The sequence below is a fragment of the Lichenostomus cassidix genome, chromosome 7, assembly GCF_008360975.1.
Source record: "Lichenostomus cassidix isolate B80296 chromosome 7, HeHo_3.0, whole genome shotgun sequence".
NCBI lineage: Eukaryota > Metazoa > Chordata > Aves > Passeriformes > Meliphagidae > Lichenostomus > Lichenostomus cassidix.
Window position 1 is genome coordinate 22,156,743 of NC_139488.1, and position 9,659 is coordinate 22,166,401.

Below are 9,659 nucleotides of genomic sequence, written 5' to 3' on the forward strand. Positions count from 1 at the left end.
GATGCAGGGGATCAGCTCAGGGGACTAAATGGTCCCCCATGGCCAGGGCAGCCCAGGAGTGCTGAGGACACAGGTGACAGGACAGTTACAGACAGACCTGGGTGGGCAGCCGGCAGCTGCCTGACAGGAGAGCCCCAGCACTCCCACCTCATACTCTGTTAGGCCAAACTGGCTGGGATATGGATCCAGCTTGCTGAGTGCTTCTACTGCCAGCCCAAGCCTGTGAGCTGGCTGCCACGTCTTCCTCGCCAGCTCCTCACACTCCAGAGTTGGCACTGGCCACGGCCCCATGCCCAGAGGGAAGTGGATCTGGGGCAATCATTAATTTTGATCTAATTGAAGGGAACGTGACTGCGGAGCCCAGCTGGCCGCAGCACTCAGTTCTGCCTCATGCAAGTTGTGTCCTCTGAGACCCTTGCACACACATTGCCTTAACAAGAACAGCCTCCTTCCATGGCCTCCACGGCATGCTGCCGGCGCCTGCCCAGCAGGTCAGACTCCACAGCAAGGACAGTGAGTGCCTCGGCTGTGGGGAGATGTGGGATGACAAGATGTCCACTCCAATTACCGGAGACCAGGGCTGGCGACAGTATGATGAGCGTGCCAGGCATCACTGCCTCCCGTGGAGCTGGCCGTGGGGGGGCCACAGGAGCAGTAATACTGCCTGCACCCCAATTGCTGAAACCTCTGCACCATCGTCTTGCACCCACTGGGAGTGATGGGGCTGGGAATGGTGGGAAGGAGCTGTAGGCACCAGAGCAGGAGTAGAGCCATTGCTGGGAAGACTGCTACCCAGCTGCATGGTGCTGGGCTGCCAACCAGCCTCACTGGTTGTTCTGGTCCCCAGTTTAGCCCACGGTGGCAGATGACAAGTCTGCCAGGGCCAACAGATGCATGGGAGATGCAGCACGCCATTAACGCACTGACCCTGTTTACGTAAACTCCCCCAATTAAACTCAATACCTTATTAAATGCTTTACCCCAGTTAAGTGCAATACCTTAATTAATGTAACACCCCAATTAAAGACAACACTCCCATTCAATTTATTCCTTCATTAAGCGCAAAACCTCAATTACAAAGTCTCTTTTGTAAGCTGTGTGCATGAGCTTGCACAAGGTGTCCTGGACACCTTTTGCTGCTGCCAGGAAAATAACACTGAGTTTATGTGGCTTTTGGGGTCCTGCCCCTAGGAATTTAAGGAGTGAGTTTCAGTAGGAGCTGGGTGTAGGGACATCTGTTTGATGTCTGAGAGGACAATGCCTGCATCAGAGTTACATTAGATCCCACGGACACTCAACGTGGTAATGGACCCAATCCCTGGGTCATGGGAGAAAAGAGTTTGTGCTGAGCCCAGGGTGATTCCATGGTGTTTAACCCTAGTGAGCAGTAAGACCTGACTTGTCACCCTCCTGATTTCCCAGAAATGCTCACCCAGCCAGCTCTTGCCACTGTGCCCAGGAAGAGGCAGCAGGCAGTGGATGCTCTGGGCTTCCCACCCATGCACAGCAGTCCCTGCTCCTGGTCTCCATCTGAGACACGCCCCATGCCGTGGACCTGCACTGCCCTGGCTCTGCCAGGCTGAAGGCCAGAGGAGCAGGAGAGATCAGCACCCCCAGACATGTTCTGCTCTGACCCTGACAATACAAACCACCCCCAAACTGAGCCAGTCACTTGATCACACTGCACAAACATTCTCACTGACAGAAAACACATGAAAAGCCTCCCAAATCCATACAGAGGAGCAAAACAGAGTCCCCTCCCCAGCAGGATGCCCAGACATTTCAGCACAGAGGGTGTTCAGCATCCCCAGGAGGATGCTCAGCCCAGCACCCATCTCCTGACTCTGGATCCAGCAATGCTCGCTGGCCCATGACCGGCAGGAGGTCAGGCTTGGCTGACGCTGCCCTCCAATCCTGCGTGGGAGGAGGGCAGGAAATGGCCTCAGCACCCTCAGAGCATCCCCCACGGCTGGAAAGGCCGTCGCAGACGTGACCAGAGAGCGGCTGTATGGCAGCAGGAGCCCTGGCTCTGTGCATGGGCGATGGGATGTGCACAGTCCCTCCTGCCCTCAGCACTGTTCGGAAGGGGAAGGCATCCTGGGAGCCATCGCTGCAGCGTGCAGAGACAGTCATTTGGTTTTATAGCCTTTTATTGCTGCAGCTGGTTGGTCCTCCCTTCTCCCTGCCATCTTGAGGAGGGCAGCCGGGCAGGCTGGCACATGGCCACGCTGTGCTGAGCAGCTCGGCAGTAGGGCACCCTCCTGGGGTGCCGCTGGACTTGCACCACTAGCAAAAACACCGGCACTGCAGGAAAGCTGGCTCAGCACCTTGCTGGGACAGTCCCCAGCACTATTTCCCTCACAGCCCCTCTGTCCACAGCTTGAGACCCCTTGCCTCCACCACTTGTCACCTGCCTGGTGGTTTATAAAATTTTAAAGTTAATGGTGTAATAAACTCCAATAATGATATTGCAGCTGCACCGGGGCATCCTGGGATGAATACATTACAGGAACTGCAGCAGTTAGGCAGAGAGGGCAGCACCGGGAGATGCTCCAGCCAGTGCAGCCAGAGATGGGTAAACTTCACCCAGTCTGGCTGGGAGCAGAACAACCCCCTGCTTATCTCCCTCCCAAGTGACAACTGAGCAAAGGTGACTGGAGGGCAGGCAGCTCACCATAGCCACAGTCCTCCCTGATCACAAGGCAGGCCAGGAGACCCTCGGGGATTTGGGAGAATCTTGAGCCCCTAAGGCAGCCTACCATCAGTTTCTGATTTCTCCAAGCAGGGGATGCTTGGATGGATGAACTGGACTGATCCTGGAGGACCACCCTGCTTCCAGCTGTGGGCAGCCTCCACTGTGCTAGGCTCCATGTTTGGGTGAGCTCCAGACACCATGTTCAGCCTCCAAGCACCAGCTGGGTGTCCCTGTACTGCCTCAACAGTGCCAGCCCCAGTATACCCCCATCAGGGCAGGCATGCTGGCATGCACGGCTGTAGGCATGAGTAGGGATGCTGCTGAACACAGCTGGCACAGCTGGGATGGCATCTCATAGCCAAGGAGACATGCCAAGAGCTGTGGCACACTGGAGAGGCATTATGCGGAAGGATGCAGCCTTGCTGTGGTGCACAGGGAGGATTGAGAGCCCCAGCCCACCCCAAACAGCCCTGACCCTGCAGCAGGAAGCACGTCTCTTGTGCACTGACATGAGAGCGGAAGGGTGATGGATGCTGCAGGGCTGAAGGCCAAAACAGCAGTGTCAGGAAGCCCATCACCAGGTTCTTCAGACACCCCTGGAGAGGTGGAGCCTGCAAGTAGCCCCAGTGCAGAGCACAGGTAAGGCTGGCACTCCAGGAGCACCCACACTAGGAAGCAAGGGTACTACCCACCCATGCCACTCTTCCACCTCATGTCTGGCCCTGAGGGATGGGAGAAGCTGGATGGGAGTGTGCCCAGCCAGCAGAGCGTGTGGATGTGCTCTTCATGCTCTGAGAGACATCATTCAGCTGCTCCCTCATGCTCAGCTGTGCCCGGAAGCCCCATCCTGTCATGCCCCCTGCAGTCATCAGCACCTGCTGCTGGGTCAAACACCCTGAGGCTCCTCCTGGCCCTGGACTGCTCCTCCTGTCCCATCTGCAGTACTTCACCAAGGCAGCTCCTGCTTTCCATTTGGCTTTCCTAAAAACAACAGAGTCATAAACTGCCAGCACAGCTGCCTCAGCACAGCAATAGGGTTGAGGTTTTAAATGCACCCAAGTCAGGAGGCTGGGAGTTATGGTTCCCCAGGCAGCTATAGCTCAGCTGCATGGTGCCCATGACGGTCCTGTGCGTGCACAGCCGTGCGCCACGGGCAAGGGGCAGAGTTAGTGTTACCATGGGAACCATCGCTCCCCATTTTCCAACATTTGTGTGATTAAAACCTCAGCCTTAATGCCATAGCTCCACTGATGACATATATGGAGGGGCACCCTGCCTGCCCTCTCCAGGCTGCTGGCCAAAGGGGCTAGGAACCAAGCCCAGGACTGCCCCTGTCCCATGACGGCTGGTGGAAAGGTGGTGGACAGGCTGGGTCTGCAAGGTGAATGGGAAGTTGGAGAAGGTCACGGGGAAGTGGACCCAGGACTGAGTACACCACAGGCACAGCACACAGCTGGCCAGTGTGCACACTGCAGGGGCCATGAGTGCTGAGGGCAAGGCAGCTCCCACCTGGCTGTGAAGCACATGGCAAACATGGCACACACTCTGTGCTAGGGGTTGAGGAACTGGTGCCGTCAGCACCCTGTGTGCTCCAAACCCCAGGCACACTGCTGGCACCAAATGCATGTTGCAAACTCCAAACACCTCATTGGGCTTCATCTGGAGCATACTGCAAATAAGGAAAGCATACGATTGCTGAGCATCCTGGAAGCATTGACCCCAAAGGTGAGCTGGGCCATTGCAAACATGACACCATCAGGCACCAGGCACCAGCTCCTTGCAAACTGGCAGCTGATGCTGAGCACTGAGGGCACCGCTGGTGCCACATGTGCCACAGACACTGAAAACTACGCTGTGGACATGGGATGCACGGCCGACTGTGACTTCTGAGTGCACAGGAGTGAGCCTCAACAGGGACAGCAAGGGCTGGTGGCACTGCTAATGCAAGAGCTGGCGCTAGCAGTGCACACAGACTGTGCAGCTGCTCCAAAGTGGGCCAGCATCTGGCACCAAGCACAGGCTGGATAGCAGGAACACCATTAACACTGCAGCAAGCTCTGTAAATGGCAAAAGCACCAGGAAGCTTGTGCTGACCATCTCATGGGCTGCACTTACAGAGCATGCTGCGAGTGAGCAGTGTGTTGGGCACGGGGGCAGGATGCAGGGCAAGCACTGACACCTGTGGGAGTGAGCAGGAGTGCACAGGCAATGGGAGCACCAAGGCTGAGCCCACTGTGAGCACTGCACACACACTGGTGCTGGGCACCAACCACAGAGCCAGCAGTCTGCTGTGAACACTCATCACGCCGTGGGAATCAAAACACTGAGCACACCATGGAGAGCCGGCTGGTGCGAGCACGGGCTACGCAGCAAATGCCAAGTCGAACAGACGCCGGGCACACCTTGAATGCAGAGATTGCTGAGCGCTTGGCAAACACGAAACCACAGCTGACACCAGACACTGAAGGTGCTGCAAACATCATCGGTGGCGGGGCACACACCCTGAGCACACTGTGTATGCCGAGCGCTGCTGACACTGAGTGCGAGGGCTGTGTAAATAACAATGATGCCACAGGTATTAAGTGCTGAGCACTCTGCAATTATCAAGCAAACTGTGGGCATCAAGCGCTGCACACAACACGACTGCAAACACACTGCAGGCACCAATTTGAGAAATAAACTCCTCATAAACAAGCATGTGGCTGGTACTGAGTGCACTGAAAAGAGAGTGCAAGTGTGGGTACAGAGTGCCACAGGCCATTGCAAACACCAAATCTGGCGCAGGCACTGGGGATGCTGCACACATCAGCTCGGGCATTGTGTGCATTGCAAATACCCAATATAGCATGGGCATTGAATGCCAACCAAATCCTTCACTGGCTCCTAGCTATGTGCTGTGCTATAAATAAGAAATGTGCCAAGTCACCACCCTCTAAATGCATTGCAAACACCAAGTGGTTACAGACACCATGCAGTCTCACGCTGACCATTGAGAACTGGTCATGCTGCAGCCAGCCTTCTTCCTGCACTAGCCTCAAAGCCCACTGCAGGAAGCAGCCCCTCCAGGTGCTGCAAACACCAGTTGGTGGCACTGAGCACTGACACACCACATGTCACAAACCCACTCCCGGTGGGCATCAGCAACTAGAGTGAAGGCAGCCTGGCCTGGAGGCCGCCAGCCCTGTGGTTCCCCCATACCAGGGTGTGTGGGGTACTGCCTGTCTCCAGGGGAGCGACAACCGTGCAGTAGTGCCAACAGTGTGGCGTGTGCCGGTGTGCTCAGGGCCTGTTATTTCATTTTCACTTGTCCCATCCCATTAGCACAGCTGTCTGCCACCAGAGAAGGGAAAATTGATGCTAAACGGGATATCAATTTATCATGGAGTGTGTCACCCGCCGCACGGCTCTGCCAGCCGAGCAGCAGAGACGCGCTGCACCAGCCAAGCAGCACCTGTAATTAACAGCTCTTCAGCCTCCCCCGCACGCTGCAGCCTGGGCACCAGCTGGCGGGTGTGGTACGGGGGAATCCCAGCTGCGGTGCCACCCTCCACCCCTGGCCGGGACCCCAGCATCACTCCTCAGGGCCATGTGTGCCCACCTCCCAGCCAGGGACAGAGGCAGTTAGCAGGTTGCATGTGGGTGTGCTGGGGATGCCAGACTGAGGGATGGCTTGGAAAGCCAGCTTAGAGAGGTTTGTCACCCGCCCCACCTCTGCCTCAGCTGTTTTCACCCCTGCCCTGATCCCTAGCTACTGAGATGTCCCAGCACGAGGCAGAACTGTAACTCACGAGGTGACGGTGCCCAGTGAGTAACGAGCGGGGAGCCCGGCTCCGGGGCATGAGTTACAGCCGCTGCCTGTGCTCAGTGAGACATCAATCCCATCGGGTGGCGGGGACAGAAATATAGAGTTCAGTGTGCCGGGAAGGGGCTGCAGGATGGGCCATCAATCCTGGGCAGGAGGATGTGATGCCAGCACAGGCAAGGCTGGAGGGCACCCTCTGAGGTAGCCCCTCCACATCCTCATGTTTATCCCTGGTCCCTCTGGGCGCCCCCAGCCCCAGGAGAACGCAGGCTGTTGTGCCCAGTTGAGGGACCACAGCAAGAGGGATGTGCCGGATGTGACTTTCCCCAGCCCTGGGGGAATGTTCCAGCGGCTATTCTGTGGGAACAGGAAGGAGGGAAGGGCCCACTGGGGCAGCCTAATACAGAGCCAGAAATGGGGTCCCAGGCTGGTGCAACAAAAATCTCGGTGTTTTCCCATGAGTAAGCTCTCCATCCCTGCTACTCCAGGCTGCTAAGCTGTGTCCCCACCTCCCCACAGTGCCCCTGCCATACAGGGGTGCTGCAATCACACAGCCCCTTCCCCATTGTGCCCTGGCAGGAGCAGGATGGAATCCCACTCAGCCTCAGCTGGGCACTACCACCCCTGCCCTGCACGTGAAATGCCCGAGTGGTGCAGCAGTGGCTGTGGCTGTGGCAATGGCAATGGCAATGGCAATGGCAATGACAATGGCAATGGCAATGGCAATGGCAGTGGCAGTGGGAGTAGCACGGCAGGAGGGACTAGGCGAGTGGGGCGGCCAGCTGAGCCGAAGCTGTTTGCAGCTTTGATGTTAAACACCCAGAGATGAAATGCGTGGCCCGGGGCTGGGTCCCTTGCAGCCAGCCGCCGGCCAGCCTCTGGCTGCGGAGCCGTGCCAGCGCTGGGGCCGATAATTGGATGCATGTTTCTTCCAATGAGTTTGTATCATTTTTATGTAAATTTGACATTTTCCTGATGTTCTGTAATGTGCACAAAGCAAGTGCCGCTCCTGCCGTCGGCAAAGCCTATTTCCTTCCTGTCTGAAGTGCTGTGTTGATTTAAGGGCCTGCTAATACGCACAGCCGAGCCCCCCCCCGTGCACACGCACGTGCTCACACGTGGCCCACTGGTTCCAATCTCTCTCCATCAGTCTCACGTGCTGCTCTCAAGCCCTCAGTCCCATGTCCAACCCAGGGCCGTCCTGCACTGGGACAGCATGGAGCTGGCTTCCCCAGGACAGCGAAGCAATTTCTTTATCCATCTCACGTGCCACCAAATCTCCATTAGGACCACTGGATGCTGCTTGGCTTTTTGTCTCATCCTGATGGAGGTGAAGGAGTTCCTCCATGCCCAGCATGGCAGGAATGCCGCCAGCAGTCCCTCAGGGCTCTTTCATCTCCTATTGGAAGGTGGGAGGAGATCAGAGCCCAGGAGCCAGAGCAGGAGGAAAAGAAACAGCAACGAAGAGGCACCTTTCTGGCAGCACAACGAGCTGCTGCCAGTTAACTGATTTCAGGGGATCATGGAAGGGGAGCTTTGGACATTGCTGCTTGGGAGCTGCCAGAGGGGACAGGGTGCATCTGCCCAGACATCCCGTGGCACTTCTGAACAGGGCCCTGTGTATCCTGGTCACAGACCACCTGCCCACAGGCAGCAGCTGTGGCACTAGGGGTCCCTCCCTGGGGGTGAGGGCACCCTCGCTCCCACATCCCTGGCTTCTTGTGCTGCACAATTTTCCTGGGCTCTGTCTGTGGCGCAGGCGAGTGGGTTTCAAAGGCAGCGCTGCTATTTAAAGCCCTTATTGTTCGCGTCCTTGACACCGACAGCTACATCCTGCTGTCGTTCGATGTGAGCGCATCCTGGCCCGGCCAGCCAGAGGAAGGCAGCTAATGAAGAGCAAGTGCAAAGACGCCTCTTCTTTGTCCTGTTCACAAAGCAGCTTCCCAAACAGTCCCCCTCCGCCCTTCACTGAGCAGCTATTTATAGTTCCCCTTCCCCAGGGCACGCTGGGAGTTTCCTCCAGACAGTGATGCCCTGGGATCCCTTCAGTGGGCCACAGGGATGAAGGCTCTCTGACCCCCTAGCCCTGAGAGCTGATAGCAAATATGCCCCATCTTTACATGCTCCCCTTCCAGGGCAGCCATGAGGGCAGCTGGGTCAGCCAGGGCCAGGGAGAGAGTGGGCTTCCCACAGGGTCAGCTCCCTACCCAGCCCTGGCAGCCAGCGGTCCTGGGGGAGCTTCTCCATCTGGGCAGCATAGCTGTGTCTCTCCTCTTGATTCCCGTAGGCTAGCACACATCTGCTGCCGCTGCTCTCCTGCCTGCCTCAGGCACAGGGCTGCACAGCTGTGGGACACAACGGAGGGCTGAGTGCCCCATCTGAACCCTCTATGCCCGGGGCAGCCTGTCTCCTGGCCCCCCATCACAGCGGGCATCTGCTGCACCCCCGTGCCAGGTGCTGCTCTCTCCAGCGAGAGGCTATGACAGGAAATTAAAGATTAATGTTCCCCGCGGCACCTGTGCCAGCAGCGCCCACGGTGCTGAGAACGTGCCCAGCATGGCAACCTGGGAGGGGGGGCAGGCAGGGGTGCCAGGGGCATGTGACCAGAGAGCAGAGGGGCTATGCAGGGGGTAGAGGTGGGATGAGGAGGGTAAGGATGTGTCCCCTGTGCACTGTCACTGCACTGGGCATCCAGAGCCAGGCAAGGAAATGCCCCTCGGCAGGCACGGCAGCATAAGGGTTGGAGGTGATAGAGAGGCAGCCATGGAGGATCTCAGGTCTGGAAGTCCTGCACAGAGCACTCAGTCCCTTCCTACCTCCTTCATGGTGTGGGGCTCAAGAGGACAACCCAGGGCAGGCTAGGGGATCCAGCACCTGGCTAACTGGCCACCTGGCACAGCGAGCTGAGCCATGCAGCTGAGCAGGCAGCATGATGCCAGGAGCATTTCCTCCCTCCCACTGGGAGGAGATTAAGCTCAGCCAAGCTCTAGCTGGCAGTGGCCATGCCCACACAGCTGCATGTGTGTGGCTGCAGCTGCCTCCTCGGCTCCCAGTGCAGCCGGGTATTGCATCCTGCTGTACCCACTGCCTGCTCCTGGGGCACTCTCCTGCTGTTCCCAGGGTACAGGTCTGTACCAGACCCTGTTGAGCCCTGTACCAACT